The 19,537-nt window shown below is 36.3% G+C and overlaps 1 non-coding gene and 1 pseudogene across 1 annotated transcript; one reads left to right on the forward strand and one right to left on the reverse strand.

Annotated features, from left to right (window-relative positions):
• Positions 1–1,822: 1,822 nt before the first annotated feature.
• LOC131274715 (RNA-binding protein with serine-rich domain 1-like) lies at positions 1,823–9,261 on the reverse strand (annotated as a pseudogene).
• A 9,623-nt stretch (positions 9,262–18,884) lies between these two features.
• LOC111764054 (U6 spliceosomal RNA) lies at positions 18,885–18,991 on the forward strand. The gene has a single exon (XR_002796760.1). It is a non-coding gene; the product is annotated as a U6 spliceosomal RNA (small nuclear RNA).
• Positions 18,992–19,537: the final 546 nt, after the last annotated feature.

A 19,537-nucleotide genomic window follows, 5' to 3' on the forward strand; every position in this document is an offset into this window, starting at 1 on the left:
TCTCTCCTGCATGAGAAGGCCAGAGTCTCCTCTCACTGTCCACTGCTCCTTAATGGTCCTTCCAAAAAAGAGCCATGGGCACGGGAGTGGGCAGGACTGTGTACAGGGCACTGAGATTCCCTTCCTAATAGGCCCTGTTGCCATCAGAAAAGACACATGCAGGTGGCAGTGGCCTGACCCACTTTCCTGGCCAAGTCCTTTGTGGAGAGAGGATGGAAAGAGAAGGCCTCAGCTAGAAGACTGAGCCTTCTCAGACTTTTTCCTTCCCCTGAGCTATTCGGACTCAGTCTTCACCTTCCTGCCCATGAGGTTTCCTTGGACCTGGGATTGGGACCTCATTGTTTGCAAAGGATAGAACTAAACCCTTGGGATTGGGATCTTCCCAGACCTGGCCCCCCATTAGCACCCCAAATCCATCCTCTCCCCCTGTGGGAGACACCAAGTGCCAGTGGAAACTCAGAGGTATGCTAAGACAGATGCCAACCAGGCTGGGATAGCAGTTTCCTTTGCTAACTCTGCAATTCCTCTCTCCCAGTTCTCTCCTTCCCTCTCCTTCCTTCCTTCACTCTCTCTCTCCTCCACTCTTCACTCTTTTTTCCCTCAAGCATTTCTTTATCTCCCTTTCTCTTCTCCTTTCACCCTCCTCCTATATTTTTATTTGAAAGGGAAAAGAAAATCCATTGGTTTTTTTTAAAACTTACCTTATTTATTTATTATTCCCACTCCCCCCCTCCCCCTGGTTGTTTGCCCTCTCTGTCTGCTCACTGTCTTGCTCCTTTTCTTTTTAGGAGGCACCAGGAACTGAACCTGGTACCTCACATGTGGTAGGTGGGTGCACACCTATTTGACCCACATCTATTTCCCTCCATTGCTTTTGCAATTAAAAGGGGAAAAAAAAGGATTCATTCAACAGCTATTAGATGAGCACTTACTATGTGCCTGGCACTATTCTAGCATCTGGAGATACAACAATAACTGAATCATCATCTGAAAAAAAAAAGAAAAATCATGGTATTGGTACAAGGACAGACACATAGTATAAGGGAATAGAATTGAGAATTCATAAAGAAACACTCATATCTATGGCCAATTGATGTTTTTAGGACAGCTTTAGATTTACAGCAAACTTGTGCAGAAAGTACAGAGAGTTCTCAAATACCCTACCCCAGGGCCTCTATTATTAATGTCTTACATTAATTATGTTCATTTATTACAATTGATGAATAAACCTTAATAAATTATTATTAAATAAAATCAGTAGTTTACTAATATTAGAGTTCACTCTTTGGGTTGTACAGTTCTCTAGGTTTTGACAAATAATTTCTTGTATCCTCCATGACAGTATCAAACAGAATAGTTTCAGTACTGGAATATGACCTATTTTCTATCTGTTTATCTCTCCACCTGTCTCCCTTAACCCCTGGCAACCACTGATCTTTTTCCTGTCTCTACAGTTTTACCTTTTCCAGAATGCCATGTAGTTGGAATCATATAGTTCCCAGTTCTTTCAGACTACCTTATTTCACTTAGAAAAATGCATTTAAGATCTACCCTATCTTTTTGTGGCTTGATAGCTCACTTATTTTTCTCTAGGTATAGTATATGTATATGTCATTATAAGTATATGTCACAGTTTGTTTATCTATTGAAGGACATATTGATTGCTTCCAATTTTTGTCAATAATGAATAAAATATAAACACCAGTGTGCAGGTTTTCTGTGGACATATTTTTTACCACATTTGGGTAAATGTTTCAATTCTAAAAATGACATTTTACTTCTTCTCACAAATTCATTGATAAAGTATGAAGGCCCTGCTTTATCATGAGGAGTTGGACTTGGAGTGGTTTCTGTGGAGGAGAGAGCCAGCAGACTGGGATCATTGGTGCACAGAAGACCTGTGCCTAGAAGAACAGGACCTTCTCCTCAGTTGTGGGGTGTCCTGCACCACACAGGAGGTGGTGGCAGCATTCTCCTCAGAGTCCAGGGGCCAGCACAGCTGAGGCAGTGATCTCCTGGCCATCTATTTGTCTTCCATCCACTTGTTTCAGCATCTTCTTAACTTCATTCTCAAATTCAACAGAGTATAGCCTTTGGATAGACAGTGATGCATCCTTTCCCCCAGAATGTCAAGTATTTTAATTTTCCCTTAGGTGGAAAAGATCTCCATGATGTAATCCTTGATCACAATACTGGTGAGCCTCCAAAAGTACACTTTGGTGGGTTTAGGAGAAGGACTCTGCCTTTTCCTTTCCTTTTCATCACTTTTAGGGGGTTTGGATTTGGAGCAGCAATGCTGCTGATGGTCGTGGATGTACCAGAAGGTCTCAGAGAACCCTAGGAGCTGTGGAAGCTGGAGAGGCAAGAACTCTCTGAACTGGAACTGCCTGACTGGCTTGAGGCTTAACAGTTGCTGAGACCACTGCTCACCCTGTGCTGGTGCTGGAGCAAGAACTGGAGGTATAGCTGGAGAGAAATCCAGTGCTGCCTTTTCTGTGGAACACTGTGACTCTTTTGAGGTTTATCCCTACCACAATCCTTCACACTCTACTCCTTGGTGGCCCCATTATTTTTAAAGGACTTATCAGAGCAGTCTTTACCTTTGATAGTAGAAGGAGCAATCTTCCTGCCTGTAACTTCTCCTGTTCTCCTGCTCTAAATTCCTGTTTTCCTTTTTTAAAAATTTTTATAGTATCCATTTCAGTGGGTGTAAAATGATAATCACATTATGGTGTTATCATTTCCCTAATAGCTACTGATGTTGATCATCTTTTCATGTGCTTTATAACCATTTGTATTTCTTGTTTGGAAAAATGTCTGTTCAAGTCTTTTGCCCATTTTTTTTTTGCCCAAATTTATTTTTATTTTGCATACATAGGAAACAGGATCCTATCATAAAAGAAGAGAAGGAGGTAAGAAATGAGCCAAGTGTTGCAGAGGAAAATCATGCACAGATCTGCTTCAACTTTATTCGTAATCACTGACTCTATAATCCTTTAACACACCAGGGGTCAGAACATACTCTGAGAAGTGGGTACAATCCACTCTTAGGGCAAAGGGAGCCAGAACAGCTGGGAAATACCATCAGAAGTGGAATTTGAGTTGTGCGAGTTCTTTATATATTTTGGATATTAAACCATAAGACGATATGTAGTTACCAAATGTTTGCTGCCGCTAAGTAGATTGTCTTTGCATTATCATGACAAAGTCCTTTGAGGCACAAAACTTTTTAATTTTGAGGAGGTCCCATTTCTCTATTTTTTCTTTTGTGCTTGTGCTTTGTGTGTAAAGTCTAAATAACACAAGATCCTGAAGATGCTTCTCTACATTTCTTTATAGGAGCTTTGTAGTTCTCATTCTTGTATTTAGGCCTGTAGTCCACTGTGAATTAATTTTTGTATATGGTGTGAAATAGGGTCTTATTTCATTTTTTGCATTTGGATATCCAGTTCACCAAGCACCATTTCATGAAAGGACTATTCTTTCCCAATTGGGTGTATTTGACAGCATTGTAAAAAACGAATTGACCATAAATATGAGAGTATTTCTGAACTTTAAAATTGATTCCATTGGTGTATATATCTATGCTATGACAATACCATGCTTTTTTGACAACTGTACTTTATAATAGGCTTTGTAGTCAGGAAGTGTGAGTCTTACAAATTTGTTCTTTTTCAAGTTGTTTTTGTCTATTTGGGGAGTCTTGCTGTCTTAGTTTGCCAAAGGGCTGATGATGGAAAGTATCAGAAGTGTGTTGGCTTTTATAATGGGAAATTTGTTAGGGTAAAAGCTTACAGTTCAAAGGCCATGAAATATCCAAATCAAGGCGCCATCACAGACTCTCTGATGGTAAAAGTCAGTTTCTGGTGACTCTAGCATCCTGTCTCATGATATTTTCCACATTTAGTTTGGAAATCTCCTCAGCTAAATGTTGACGTTCATCATTCTCAAGTTCTGCCTTCCCTATAACATCAGGAGTCAATTCTGCCAAATTTTCTCCTACTTCAAAACACTGATCTCCTTTCCTCCAGTATCCACTAACAGTTTCATCGTTTCATTCTAAGACTTTATCAGAAATAACTTTAGGGTCCATATTCCTACCAGAAGTCTCTTCAGTGCAATCTAGTCTTTTTCTATCAAGAATCTTACAGATCCTCCAAAAAAATATCCCTTATCCATGTATAAAATCACTCCAGCAATTTTGGTAATTGCAAGAAGCACAACCTCACTCTCCTGGTACCAATTTCTGTCTTAGTTTGTCAAAGGCCTGCCAATGCAAAGTACGAGAAATGTGTTGGCTTATATAATGGGATATTTATTAGAATAAAAGCTTACAATTCTGAATTTATGAATGCCCTAATGAAAGTATTATCAGAGATGATTTCTCATCAAAGTTGGCTACTGGTGATCCTAGTATCCTGCCACAAGGCAATCAGGTGAGACAATAGGTTTACTGGGGTCTCTCTAATTTCTCCTTCAGCTCAGCTGTGGCTGATCAGTCATCTCTCCCTCGTCCTCAGCTCCTTGAGCTTCTTGGGGCTTCTCTCCTTGAGCTGTGAGTGAACCTGGAGTCCTTTCTCTCACATGGTGGGAAAAAATGTTAGAGCTCCCATTTCCTGTTTCTCTCTTTCTCTCTGTCTCTAAGTATATAATAACCAATAAGAAGACAGAGATTCAACCTGAGTCATGCTTCACTGACATACTCCAAAAAAAGGGTCTTACACAGGGATTGATTAGTTAAAAAATCTTTTTTGGGGATTCACCAAATTCTAAATATCACAATTAACTTTCCAGATAAATATGATAATTGGCATTTCCATTTCTGTAAAGTAGAAAGCTTTTAGAATTTTGTTTGATATTGTATTGAATCTGAATTATTTTGGTTAGAATTGCCATCTTCATGTATGTTGCCTTCCAATCCATAAACATAGAGTGTATTTACATTTACTTAGGTCTTCTTTGATATATTAGCAATGTTGTGTAGTTTGCTGTGTACAAATCATTTACATTTCTGGTTAAATTTATTCCTAGGTATTTGATTCCTTCATTTGCTACTTTAAATGGATTAATTTTCTTGATACCATTCTCTGATCATTACCAGTATATAGAAACACTAGTGAATTTTGAGCATTGATATTGTACTCTGTCCTGCTGGTGAATTTGTTTGTTAGCTCTATTAACTTTGTTGTGGATTTTTCAGGTCTTAATACATATAGGATCATGCCATCTGCTAAGAGTAAATTTTCCCATCTTCATTTCCAATTTCCATTCCTTTTATTTCTTGTTCTTGTCTGACTGCTATGGCTAAAGTTTCCAGTACAATTTTGAGTAAGAGTGGTGACAGTGAGCATACTTTTATTGCTCCAAAAGTGGAGGGAAAACATACATTCTTCACCATTGAGTATTATATTAACTGGTTTTTTCATATATGTGTTTTATCAAGTTGAGGAAGATTCCCTTCATTCCTATTTTTCTAAGGTTTTTTTTTTTTAAGGTTTATTTATTATTTATCACCCCCTCCCTCAGATGGTTCTCTTATGTGCCTACTCATCGTTTGCTTGCCTTCTCCAGGAGGCTTTGGGAACTTAACAAAGGACCTCCTACATGGGAGGTGAGTGCCCAAAGACCTGAATCACATCCATTCCCCATGGCTGCAGTGTCTGCTAACTTGTGGTATCTGCTCATTTAGATGTCTGCTCATTAGGGTGGTGTGGCATCTAGCTCACTGTGGCAGATATGGTGTCTCCTCCTCTTAGGAGGCACCTGAACCTGGAACCTCCCATGTGGTAAGCAGGCACCTAACTGGTTGAACCACATCCACTTCTCCCTAAAGGGTTTTTATCAAGAAAGATTGCTGTATTTTGTCATAGGCCTTTTCTGCATCAATAGAGATGGTTATTTGGTTTTATCCTTTCCATTTGTTAATGTAGTATATTACATTGATTATTTTCCTTATGTTTTATCAACATAGCTAGGATAAAACACACTTGATCGTGATGTTTAATTATTTTAGCATGCTGTTGGATTTGAATTGCAAGTATACTGTTGAGGATTTTTGCATCTGTATTCATAAGAAAAATTGGTCTGTAATTTTCTTCTTGTAATATTTTTAGTTTTTAACTGGCTTTGGTATTGCTGTGATATTGACTTCATGGAATTGTTGTAGAATTTGAGAGAGGTTCAATTATTTGTGTATAGAGAGGCCAGGACTCGGGAATGATTTTGAGAAGGAAAAATGGTTTATTGACAGCCGGGCTGGACTCAAGAGCTTCCTGTTGCAAACCCGAGCCCTGAACAAGACTTTGAGTTTCTTTTATACAGAGAGGAAAGGTTAAATGGTCCTTTTGTTTCAGTTCTCAATAGGCTTGAATTAGCATATATATCTTCCACATGTTAGGTAAGCTCTTATCATGGACTTCAGGCATTTTAGATAAGCTTTTAGCATATTTGGTTTGCATTTCCCCTGAATACTTAAAATTTATAGACCTTGCATTGTTAAACTGTTTCCTGGGACTGGAGTCATTGCCATGGTCACCAAGGGTAGGACTGCAACCTCTTATCATCTCACACCCACAAGACACAGACAGCTTAGGTTATCTCTGAAGAGACAAAGAGCCTCCTACCCATAGCCCACATCAGAATGAGTAAGGTCTTGTACCCTTCTCTTCAATTTTTTGGAAGTATTCGAACAGGATTTGTATTAATTATTCTGTGGATGCCTCTGGTCCTGGGTTTTTCTTTGGAGGTTTTGATGAATGATTCAAAGTCTTTGCTTCTAATTGGTCTGGTATGGTCTTTTATTCCTTCTAGAATCAGTGTAGGTTACTCTTCTGTTTCTATGAATTTGTCCATTTCCTTTAATTTGTCTAATTTGTTGGCTCACAGTTGTTCATTTTATCCTCTTATGATCCTTTTTATTTTTGTGTGGTCAGTGGTAATATCTACTATCTCATTTCCAGATTTTATTCACTTATGTCTTCTCTCTTTTTTCTTTCTCAGTCTAGATTAGGGTTTACCAATATTATTGATCTTTTCAAAGAAAAATATTTGGTTGTGTTTATTCTATCTCTTGTCTGTCTATGCTCAATTTCTAATCTTTTTTATATCTTTCCTTCTGTTTACTTTAGATTATTTACAGTTGTTTCCTAGTTCTTCCAGGTGTGAATTTAGGTTCTTGATTTTACCTATTTTTTCTTTTTTAATGTAAGCATTTAGGGTTCTTAATTTCCTCCTCAGCACTGCATTCAATGCATCCTGTAAGTTTTTATATATTGTGTTCACATTGCCATTTATCTCTAGATATTTACTATTTCACTTACATGTTCTTCTTTGAACACTGATTGCTTGAGAATGTGTTATTTAACTTCTATATATTCTGGAATTTCCAGTACTCAGTTTCATTCCATTGTGGTTAGAGAAGACCCTTCATAAGAACTCAAACCTTTTAAATTCATGAAGACATGTTTTCAGACCCAATATGGGTCTATCCTGGAGAATGGACCCTTGAGCACTTAAGAAGAATGTATATTGTTTGGGGGTATAATATTTTGTATATAACTTTTAGGTCCAGTTCATTGTCAACATTTTCAGTACTCTAGTTATTAATACTCTGTCTAGATGTTCTGTCACTTGATGAGAATGGTGCATTTAGGTCTCCAACTATTATTTTAATGGTGTTCTTTCCTCCCTTCATATTTGCCAAAATAGGTCTCATGTATTTTGGTGAAGCATGGTTGTATGCATATATATTTTGAATATTTCTTTCTTGGTTGAATGCCCCCATTTATTAGAAAATATTGTCTTTTTTGTCTCATTTAATAGTTCTTGATTTATCATCTATTTTATCCAATATTTATATACCTACCCCAGCTCTTTTTTGGTTACTCTTTGCATGAAATATCTTTTTCCATCCTTTCACCATCAACCTATTCATTTATTTGTGTTAAAAGTGTATCTCTTGTATACAACATATATTTGGCTCGTAACTTTATTTCCATTTTACCAATCTATGTCTTTGGAGTTTAATTCATTAACATTCAGTGTTAATGGATACTTTTTCATCCATTTTGTATTTGGTCTTTTTTATGTCCATGCTGGCATTTTCTTTTATGATGATCCTAGAAAACTGTATTCTTAAATTGGTCTATTCCTGTATGGGTAGGACACTTTGATTGCATTGAATTCAGTTGGGGAACATTAATTGAATTATATCAGTGAGACATGACCCACAATGGACCTGAATCCCTTTACTGGAGTCTTATATAAATAGAGGAGAGGGCCATGAAAAAGAGCCACCATTTTACCCTCCCATGTGAGAGAGGACTCCACATTCACCTGTAGCTGCAGAAAGACAGAAATCCCAGGTGGCTGATAGAGAGATTGAAGGCTGGAATTAGTGGATCATATGGAGCTGAACTGATGAGGAATGAAAGAGATGGGGAGACAAGCCACATGCCTGATCCACTACAACTAAATTCAGGGGGAAAGTAAACCTGCAGGTGAAGGTAGAGACTGCCTGCCATTTTGCCATGCAATGTGCCAGGTGTCCAGGAATGCCAGAAGCCAACTTTTGGTGATACAGCATCTCTGATGATTCTTAGAGTTGGATGTTTTCACAATCTCAGAACTATAAGCTTTTAACCTAATAACTTCCCATTATAAAAGCAAACCTATTACTGTTACCTTGCATTGGCAGCCTTTAGCAAACTAAAACAATGTTGTATCTCTCTTTTTGTCTCTCTTTTATATATTGCAACCTCTTTTTTTCTGAATAGTTGATATTTCATGGCATATCTGACTGATCCCTTTCTCATTTCTGTTTCTGTATAATTTCAAAATTCTTTCTTTTTGGTTAATCTGGGGTTTATATTGCATAACCTACATCTATTACCTACTCATTTGAAGAGATACCAACTTAGTTTTGATAGTCTATATGTTCTCTGCTTGCATATCCTTTTGTTTAACCTTTTTATGTTGTTTTATTTCCAACTTTACCCCTTTATATTTTGCAAGACCATATCAGGGAATATGTATTTTCTTGTTCACCTGTATTGTGCCTTTTATAGGAAATAAACAGCATTGTATAGTGAGAATACAGTAGTATTGGCTTTTTCATTTACCCATTTGGCTAGTCTTACTTTTGGTCATCATTTCTTCATCACACTCCAAGCCACTCACTCTCTCCTGTCTTTTCCTTTCAACTGGCAGAACTCCCTTTAGTATATCTGGAAGGGCAGGTCTTTTGCTGAAAAATTGCTTCATTTTCTACTTAGCTGTTTATTTCTCAGTTTCTTTGAATATTTTAACTCCCCCTCATTTTTTCCTGGATAAAGCATTTTTGGTTGGAAGTTTCTCTTGTTCAGTGCCTTAAATATATCATACCACAACCTTCTCTTCTCCATCGTTTCTGAAGACAAATCAGCACTTAGTTTTAGCAAAGATCCCTTGTATGTAACAAATTATATTTACCTTGCTTCTTTGAGAATTCTCTTTTTATCTTGGCATTTGATATTCTAATCAGTATGAGTCTGAGTAGAATTTACCATCTTTGTGGTACATTTCAATTCCTGGACATGTATATTTATATCTTTCATAAGTTTTGGAAAAATTTGGCCATTATTTCTTCAAATATTCTTTCTGTTACTTTCCCCTGTACTTCTTGTCCTGGGACCTCCATGATGTGCATGTTTGTGTGCCTCATGCTGTCTATCAAATCCCTGAAACACTGTTCAATTTTTACTATCCTTTTCTCTATCTGTTTTTCTGAATGTATTGTTTTGATTAACCTTTCTTCTAGTTCAATGATTCTTTCATATGCCTATTCAAATATGTTGTTGTATGACTCTAGTGAATATTTAGTCTCTACTATTGTGCCTTTCGTCCCATAATTTCAGTTATGTTTCTTTTTTACATTTACAAATTCATCTCTGTGATCACACATTGTTCTTAATATCCTTTAAAGCAAAAAACAATACAGTGATTCCTGGTGGTAAACCTAACAAAACCAGAGTTATCTGGGGAAAGGTAATTTGTGCCCATGGAAGTAATGGCAAGGTTTGTGCCAAATTCCTAAACAACCTTCCTTCTAAGGCTACTGGACATCATATTCACATGATGCTGTGCCCCCCAAGAACTGAAACTTATTGAAAAATAAATAAAATTATGGAACAATCTACTATTTGTCTTGTGTATGTCTTATTGCTTTTCTTCTTTCTCATGTCTTCCATTTGATTACTTTTTGTTTATTCAGTCTTTTGTAATGAAACACTTTGAATCTGTTTTTATTTTCTGTATATATTATAAATATTTTTGTGGTTATCATGTGGGTTACTAGTATAACCTATACTAGTATAGTATAAATCTATACCAATCTAGGTTGAATTCATAACAACTTTTATTCAGTAGCATGCAAAAAGCATGTTTGTAGAACCTCCATTACCCTTCTTTACTTTTACTCTTGTCACAAGTTAAATCTTTATCTAATTTGTGCAAAAACAGATTTGTAATTATTTTATGCATTTGTATTTTAAATCATGTAAGAAATTTAAAAAATGGAATTACAAATGGAAGCACACTAATAATGACATTTATATTTATCCTTGAATTTTCTCTACTAGAGATGTTTATTGCTTCACATTGCTTCAAACTATTGCATAGCATGCTTTCCTTTCAAACGGAAGGGTTCTCTTTAGTATTTCTTGTAGCATATGCCTAGTGATAACTAAAATCCTCAGCTTCTGTTTTTCTGGGTTGTCTTAAATTTTTTCCCTCATATTTTAAAGTACTGCTGGGTATGAAATAATCATTTTTTTTTTCTTTTAGCAGTTTAAATAATGTCATCCCATTCCCTTCTGTATTCCATGGTTTCTAATGAGAAATTTGTTGCTATTCTCATTGAAGTTCAAATGTACATGATGAATTGCTTCTGACTCTTTTAAGATTGGGTTTTATTTTTGGCATTTATCAATTTGATTATGAATTGTCTTTTATAACTTTTCTGGGCTTATCTTATTTGAAGTTTGCTGAAATGTTTGAATGTATATATTTATGTCTTTCATCAAATTTGGAAAGTTTTTAGCCATTGTTACAGCAAATATAATTTTTCTCTCATTTTTCTGGAACTCTCAAGATGCATAAATTGCTTGTTGTTGCTTTATCACAGGTCTCATTGGTTTTAATTTTTTTTTATTTTGTTTCTTCCTGTTCCTCAGAGTGGATGATTATAAATATTCTATCTTCAAGTACACTAATTCTTTCTTCTGTGTGTTTATGTTTGTCATTGAATCTCTTGTGAATTTTGAATTTTGTTACAAGTATTCTACTATTCAGCTGCAAGTTTTTTGTTTGGTCCTTTATAAAAAATTCATCTCTTTAAAATTGTAAGCATATTCATTTACCATTTTCTTGATATTTTTAGGTATTTATCCATCTTTTTCTTATTTAGTATACTTAGTAGAGTTAGTTTAATGTCTGATTATTATTTACAATAGCTGCCTTCCTCAGGCATGGATTCTGTTGTTTAATTTTGCTCATTGAAATAAATTTTTCCTGGTTAACTATATGCCCTGTGAGTTTTGGTTTGTTTTAATCTGTATATTTGTATGTTTTAATTTATTAAACTTGGAATTCAGATTCACCCCCTTTCCTTGGGTTTGTAGATTTTTATTTTAGTTTAATTTTTATTTGTGAAGGCAGGAGTTGTCTATTTGTTTAGTGATTTTTCTAAGATATCTCTGCACCAATGTTATTCCTTGGCATGCATGATCACTGAAATTTATTTTACTTTATCTTTTATAAAGCTTTTATAAGGCAGGCATTTCTGTTAATATTGGGTTGTTTTCCTTTTGTTTCTTGATTTTTTTTGTCTTTTCCCTTTCTCTGTTTCATTTATTTCATTTACTTTTTTCTACCTACTTTACTTGTTTTCTTTCCTTCATTTTTCCATCATCTCTCTTCTGTTGCTTTTCCTTCATTCCACAGATCTGGCGTTGGTGAATTGCACAAGGCAAGAAAGAAAAAATAAGCTGGAAACATATAACACCTGATTCAAACATGCAGAAGAAAGAATCAGTGATGTCAAAGATATTACATCAGAAATCAGATAGTAGACCAGATAGATAAAAAGATTAAAAAAAAAAGAAGTCCAGCAGGGATTCAAGGACTTGAATGATGATATGAAATGCACAGACGTACACCTCATAGGCATCCCAGAGGGAGAGGAGAAGGAAAAGGGGGCATAAAGAGTGTTGGAAGAAATAATGGCTGAAAATTTCCCAATTTTTTTAAGGGACAGGGTTGTATATATCCAGGAAGCACAGAGCACCCCAAACAATATAAATCTTAACAAGCTTGATCCAAGACCTATACTTATCAAATTGTCCAATGCTCAAGACAAAGAATTCTGAAAGCAGAAAGAAAAAATTCATCACACACAAGGGAAGCTGTATAAGATTAAGTACTGGTTTCTCACCTGAAACCATGGAGGTGAAAAGTCAGTGGTATGATATATTTAAGGTGCTGAAAGGAAAAACTGTCAGTCAAGAATTTGGTATCCAGCAAAGCTAGCATTCAAAAATGAGGTAGCAGGAAGTGGACTTGGCCCAATGGATAGGACATCTGCCTACCACATGGGAGGTCCATGGTTCAAACCCTGGGCCTCCTTGACCCATGTGGAGCTGGCCTATGTGCAGTGCTTATGCATGCAGGGAGTGCTGTGCCGTGCAGGGTTGTCCCCCACATAGGGGAGCTCCACATGCAGGAGTGCACCCCAGAAGGAGAGCCACCCAGCACAAAAGAAAGTGCACCCTGCCCAAGAATGACACCACACACATGGAGAGCTGACACAACAAAATGACACAACAAAAAGAAACACAGATTCCTGTGCCACTGACAACAACAGAAGCAGACAAAAGAACATGCAGCAAATGAAAACAGAGAACAGACAGCTGGGGCAGGGGGAGATGGGGAGAGAAATAAATAAAAATAAATCTTTAAAAAAATGAGGGAGAGTTCAAAATATTCACAGATAAACAGAAGTTAAGAGAGTCTGTCAACAAGAAACCTGCCCTTCAAGAAATATTAAAAGGAGTCCTGCATGTTGAAAAAAAACAACAGGAGAGGAAATGTTGGAGGAGAGTGCAGGAAGGTAGATTACTGTTAAGAATAACTACAACAATTAAAAAATAAAACCGACATATGGCATATATAAACCTAAAGAAAATATGGCTAATGTAAGTAATGCCTTGACAGTAATAACATTGAATATTAATGGATAAGAAAATATGACCCATCTTTATGCTGTTTACAAGAAACTAACCTTTTTTTACACATTTTTAAAAATTTTAAAAGATACCTTAGATTACATAAGTTTTACATGAAAAATGTAAAATGGGATTCCCATATGCCCCACTCCCTAACCCTCCCACACTTACCCACATTAACAACATCCTTCATTAGTGTGTACATTTTTTGCAGTTGTTGAAAACATATTGAAGAATTGCAACTAACCTTGGATTATAGTTCAAATTATATTTTACATTCTGTCCCACACAATTTTGTACATTTTGACAAAATATATAATGGCCTTTATCCAGCATTTCAGGACAAATCTGATTTCCCAAAAATGCCCCTGTATTACACCTATTTTTCCCTCTCCTTCCCCTCAGAAACTCCAGTGGTCACTGCCTTCACATCAATGATAAAAGTTCCTCTACTGCTAGAATAACAAGTTTTTAGTAGAGTAATTGAAAGTCAACTGTATTCCATTCATTCCCCAAACTTGAGGATTTTGGAATGGTCATATCCACTCTGCCTTCAATTGAGAGGGGGCTTAAAGCCCATGGAGCAGATAGATGAGACTATCTTGCTTGTAGTTGCAGATTCTCTCTGTTCCTTGGGATGGGTGATGTCCATCATCTCCTTGTTAGTTTTCCTGGATGAGTCCAGTGTGAACTGTAGAGTAGGTGTTGCAACTCTGCTGAAAATCAGGGCCCAAATGGCACATTAATGGACCAAAGATTTAAGTCTCTCAGGCATACACCTATCAAGTATATTACTAACTCTAGGTTCAAATAGAAGTGGCAGAAGAACCAAGTGTAGGGAAACCACAAATCTGCCCAATTTTGTTACACTATGGAGCATAAGTTCCAAGGGAAGGTCCACTGGCAGGAAGCCATACTTCTGAGCTTGCTGCCATGCCTGTATTGTCTCGAGGAATCTATAGCAGTCAGTAGCTCCACTATTTGAGACAGTATTTCCTGTGGCAGTCAATGAGATCCTGCTGAGATGTGCATAAATGTAACCTCTGGAGTGACCTCCCAACTCATTTTGTAATCTATTAGCCCTAAAGACTCATTTATATTTACACTTTCCCCCTGTTGGTCAGTCAAGGTCTTTTTGCAGGTTCATTGCTAGTGGGCATTTGGTGAAAATCCCCTGGTGCCAGAGACGCTCATCCCTGGGCTTATACTTCTGAATGATTCTTCTCATAGAATCCTTAACATTTTCTTTTTATCAGTATATAGACCAAGAGTTTTAACATGATGGTATCCAGGGTATAAAAAACAGAAACTACTGCCTTTGGCTCCATTGAGGAGTTTGCATTTGGTTGTGCATACATGAAAAGCACAGTCCCAAAGAGTAAACTGACAACCAGGAGGTGGGATAACAGGTGAAGAAGGCTTTTATCTGCATCTACCACTTGCTAGATCAGGTTCTCAAAATGGCTTCTTTTCCTTTGGAGGAATTACCTTTATTCCTTCACTAATTGTTTCTTTTCATTGCCTTTGTTTTTATAAATAATTTGTTTCTATCATTTTTGCATGTTATGACTCTGTTCATCTTTCATTATTTTAAAGTCCATTTTGTTTCTCATCAGTGAACATGTATTGTCTATTGATCTCTTTAATGCAAAAGACTTAAAAATACCAATGATGAAGATTTACTATCATTTGTTGTTATTGTCATATTACAGTTAGGTGGATAGAGATTATGTGAAATATCCTGATTTTTATTTAATTAATGTAGTTAAATGTATATTTTTAATTCTCTCTGCAGATTTGTAATATGGAATGGGCATAATATCAAGTAGAGAATATCCAAGGCAGAATTATTAGGTATTTTTACATCATATTTTGTACCCAAAGAATTAGAAAATATCAGGGAAAATTAATAGTGTATACAGCAAATACCCATAGGAAGAATTCTTCAGGGCAGCCCTCCTTCTTCAAAGAAGATTTTTCATCATCAAATTCATTCTTCTAATAAATTAAATTATCTGATAAATTGATGTTCTTTAATTGACATGAGATAAAAAGAATTACCTAATTCAAGTATTAGAAGTTCTGCCTGTTGATGTAATAAGCCAGGTTCTAATTCTAGCCTTGCAATTGCTTCAAAATCTTGTAGCCTCCTTTTTCCTTCTCTCCTGGAACATCCCTTATTAAAGTGCCTTGGGACCTCTGATTCCTTAAGTCCCAGAGTTGCACTCACTTCTTGACTGCTCAGATTCCCAAAGGAGCCCTACTTGCATTAGATACCTGATTTCTGGTTGTTACTCATGATGATTAATTTAGTTAGATACTCAGAGGCACAAATCTGAGGATGACCTACATGGTAATAGATGTCTTATTAGATTAATGAATTCCCAAGACCATTGTTCAAATACTTCATCAACAGAAAGTTTGCTGCATTCTCCAAAACATTAAAACATTGTCTCATTATTACAGTCATTATGGAATCTATGTTTTCCCTCACTGTCAAGATTCTATCCTGTTTAGTAGTTTTTACTATTCCAGGGCAGAGGAAGAGGGATGACTGTATGTTCTGAATGCAAGTTTTTTACATGCCTGGAACTGAGATACACAGTCATAGGTAAATAATCCTATGTGTGCCATAAGAAGATACCTTTGTTAGTGACTCATTCAAATCTATTTAGGAAATCAAAATATGCTTTCAGATGTTTCAAATTAAGTGCCCACTGGAACATATAGAACTCAGTGATAAGTGAACTATGATGATAATGAGATTAGACTGCTTCAGATTGTTCATTCATCAGTTTTTGGTATCCATATGGCACAATCAATGAAAATATATTTTTATTAGATCATTGAAATATTTTCACACTAGTGAAAAATAAATTTCATTGCTCAGGCTCTGCTAAAAATATATCAGTAAAGTTATTTGCATGTAAAGTAGACTTACAATAAGAAAAATGAAACAAAAATTTAACTTGTAATAACAATTAAGAGGTTTGCAGAAAAACCACATTTTTTAACAAACTCACTTTCAAGAAGTGTTGGTGATTTGGGCCAGAAGGGTATTGGGAATGAAAGAGAGAAGGGAGAATGAAATAAAGAGAAAGAAAGAGAGAGAGCTGGGATCAGGGGGTTCTGTGAGTAGAGACTCATCAGACAACTTTATTGTTTACAAGGGGCTCTTTTATATACCCCAGTCTACATGAGAACAAGCAGCAACATACAGTTAACTATTGCATTACTCATAGTCTAAGTTACTCAAAAAATCTTATCTCAAGGTGCAAAGTCTAAGTGTTCTATTTACTGCAAAGTGTATGTGCTCATTTTTATCTCTGCCTGTGACATCTTCCTGATAGCCATCAAGCATTGAATTGCTGTATTCTTTAGGCTGCAAGCATAGCCATTGAAACAGCATGTCTCTCCTTGAGAGACCACTACGCCTTAGTTTCCAAGAAGCTTATCTTTCAGTTTTATATTTAATTTAGATATTTAAATTTTTGTTCTAAATACATATTCATTTTAAATGTCTCTTACTTCCATACATAATTTTTACCTTTTTCTTTCAAGGAAATCTAGAGAATTTAATTAAATAAAATTCCAATTATTAATGATATTCCAAAACACCATTAATAGGAATTGTTTTTAGTTAAACCCTTCTTTTTTTTTTTAGAAGGAAAAATGGTTTATTGATGGACGGCCGGACTTGGGAGCTTTCTGTTTCAATCCCCAGCACTGAACAAAATTTTCAAATTTCTTTCATACAGAGAGGAAAGGCCAAATGGTCCCTTTGTTTCAGTTCTCAATAGGCTTGAATTAGTATATATATCTCCCACATCTTAGAGTTAAACCCTTATTGCTTTCTAAGCTGTGCCTCCACTAGGGAAAGTTTAAGTTTATACTGACACAGAAACAAGGAAAATCATAAAGATAGCTAGAAGAATAAGTCTCAAAATAGCATACAAATATAATTGAATTATTTAAATCATCTTTTTCATTTTCTTTTCTGACATTGTGGTATTCACCCCATTTTATTCACCTTTAATTGATAAAATGATTTACTACTATTTTGAAGTTTTTATTCTACTTTTAAAATTCCACCCATGATTTCTTTGGCACTATTTTCTTTTTTAAGATTTATTTATTTATTTATTTATTATTTATTTCTCTCACCTTCTCCCCACAAGTTGTCTTCTCTCTGTGTCCATTCACTCTGTGTTCTTCTGTGACTGTTTCTATCCTTATCAGCAGCACCAGGAATCTGTTTTTGTTGCATCATCTTGTTGTGTCAGCTCTCCATGTGTGTGGCACCATTCTTGGGCAGCCTGTACTTTCTTTTGTGCTGGGTGGTTCTCCCTATGGGGTGTACTCCTTGTGTGGGGTGCTCCCCTACACCGGGGACACCCTTGTGTCACAGGGCACTCCTTGCATGCATCAGCACTGCACATGGGCCAGCTCCACACAGGTCAAGGAGGCCTGGGGTTTGAACTATTGACCTCCCATGTGGTAGGCAGATGCCCTATCCATTGGGCCAAGTCCACTTCCCTTTGGCAGTGCTTTTAATCTTCACCTTTCAAGTAAAATTTAGCCTTTCATTTCCACCTAATTCCCTTGCTTCAGGTAGCTGTTGTTCTCTCAGGTAAAGTTTACATGTAGCTGGTATGTTCTAATGTGAGTATAATTGCTGTTAAAGATAGAATAAATTCTGTATTAGATTGAAAAGCATTGCAGGCACTTCAAATGTTGCTTAAACTCCATGACTTTGCACCACCATCAGCATCTGGGCTACATTGACCAGAGAACAAAATGTGACTTTCCATCCAGATTGGAGTCTCCAGGAATTTGCTCCATGCTACTTACATTGCCCATTCTGATTGTTCAGGGTTCTTCTCAGTCAATCTTACACATGTCCTGCCCCCTGACACAAATGTTGACTCACACCAAAACAGTAGGCTTTGCTGGGTGGATATTGTGTGTTACTGTCCATCTCACTAGTCAATCCATCAAACCATCAGACAACTATTGCTGTTCCTGGGTTCTGGGCACTGCCCATGGATAACTTCTGCCTGGAGGTATTCTCATGCCTGGACCCCAGAGGGTTAGAGGCAATCTTACAGGGGAGTAAGCAAAAATCTTGATAGATATATTATGCAGTTTTGTCAACAAAGCAGTTGTCTATGACCTCCCAGATTAATCCTTATGAGCCACTTGTAAGAACTGCAGCCTCCATAGAACAGGGCTCTGAGAGAGAGGTTTAGACAGCTAGAGTAGGGATACATGCATTGATGGACCTGCTCCAGGTAGGAACTGACTAGTTGCTTTGGAATCTGCTGACAAATGTGGCAATGTTAGTGAAAAGAAAGGCTACTTGGGATGGAAATGACCATTCACCATACCTTGGAACAAGGGATTCATGTGCTTATTTTAATTATGAATGTAGGATTAATTTCTACTTAATGGGGGAAGTTCATTAAAAGCCAACAGTTTGGGGACTGACAAGAGTAAGATGGTATCAAAATCCTGTCCTCCCAAATAAAGTGTCAGAATGATATTTCTCAGAACTTAAAAACAGTATAAAGTTTATATCAACCAAGAAAAGCTAAATCAAGAAAAATGAAACTTGAAAAGAGTAAGATGCTCACTTTGGCAACACATATACAAAAATTAGAATGATACAGAGAAAATTGGCATGATCCATGTGCAAGGATAAAACACAAATTTGTAAAGTGTTCCATATTTTTAGTCCTGATAGCAGCAAGAGAAAAGAGATCCATCACATACAAGGGATACTCATAAGATTGAGTGATTTCTCATTTGAACTTTTGAAGTGAGAAGGCAGTGGTATGATATATTTAAGGTACAAAGATAGAAAAAATGCCAGCTAAGAATTCTGTATCCAGAAAAAAAAAGTCATTCAAAAATGCAGAAGACATTAAAATAAAACACAGATAAATGGAAATTGAGAGAACTCATCAAAAGGAGACCTAGCCTATAAGAAATACTGAAGAAAGTACTGCAGCCTGAAAGGGAAAAAATGGAAGTGAGGTTTTGGGGGGAGTTTAAAGATGAAGATTATTATTAAGTCTAACTAAAAGAGTAAAAAGATAAAAGATAGGCATAAATAAAAGCCTAAAGATAAATGACATAATTACTGTCTTTACAGTAAAAATATTGAACATTAATGTATTAAAGTCCCCCATTTAGAGATAAAATAGTAAAAATAGTAAAAACAGGATCCAAGCACATGCTGTCTGTGAGATTCACCATAGACCCAAGGGCACAAATAG

The sequence above is a fragment of the Dasypus novemcinctus genome, chromosome 20 (genome assembly GCF_030445035.2).
Source record: "Dasypus novemcinctus isolate mDasNov1 chromosome 20, mDasNov1.1.hap2, whole genome shotgun sequence".
Taxonomy (NCBI): domain Eukaryota; kingdom Metazoa; phylum Chordata; class Mammalia; order Cingulata; family Dasypodidae; genus Dasypus; species Dasypus novemcinctus.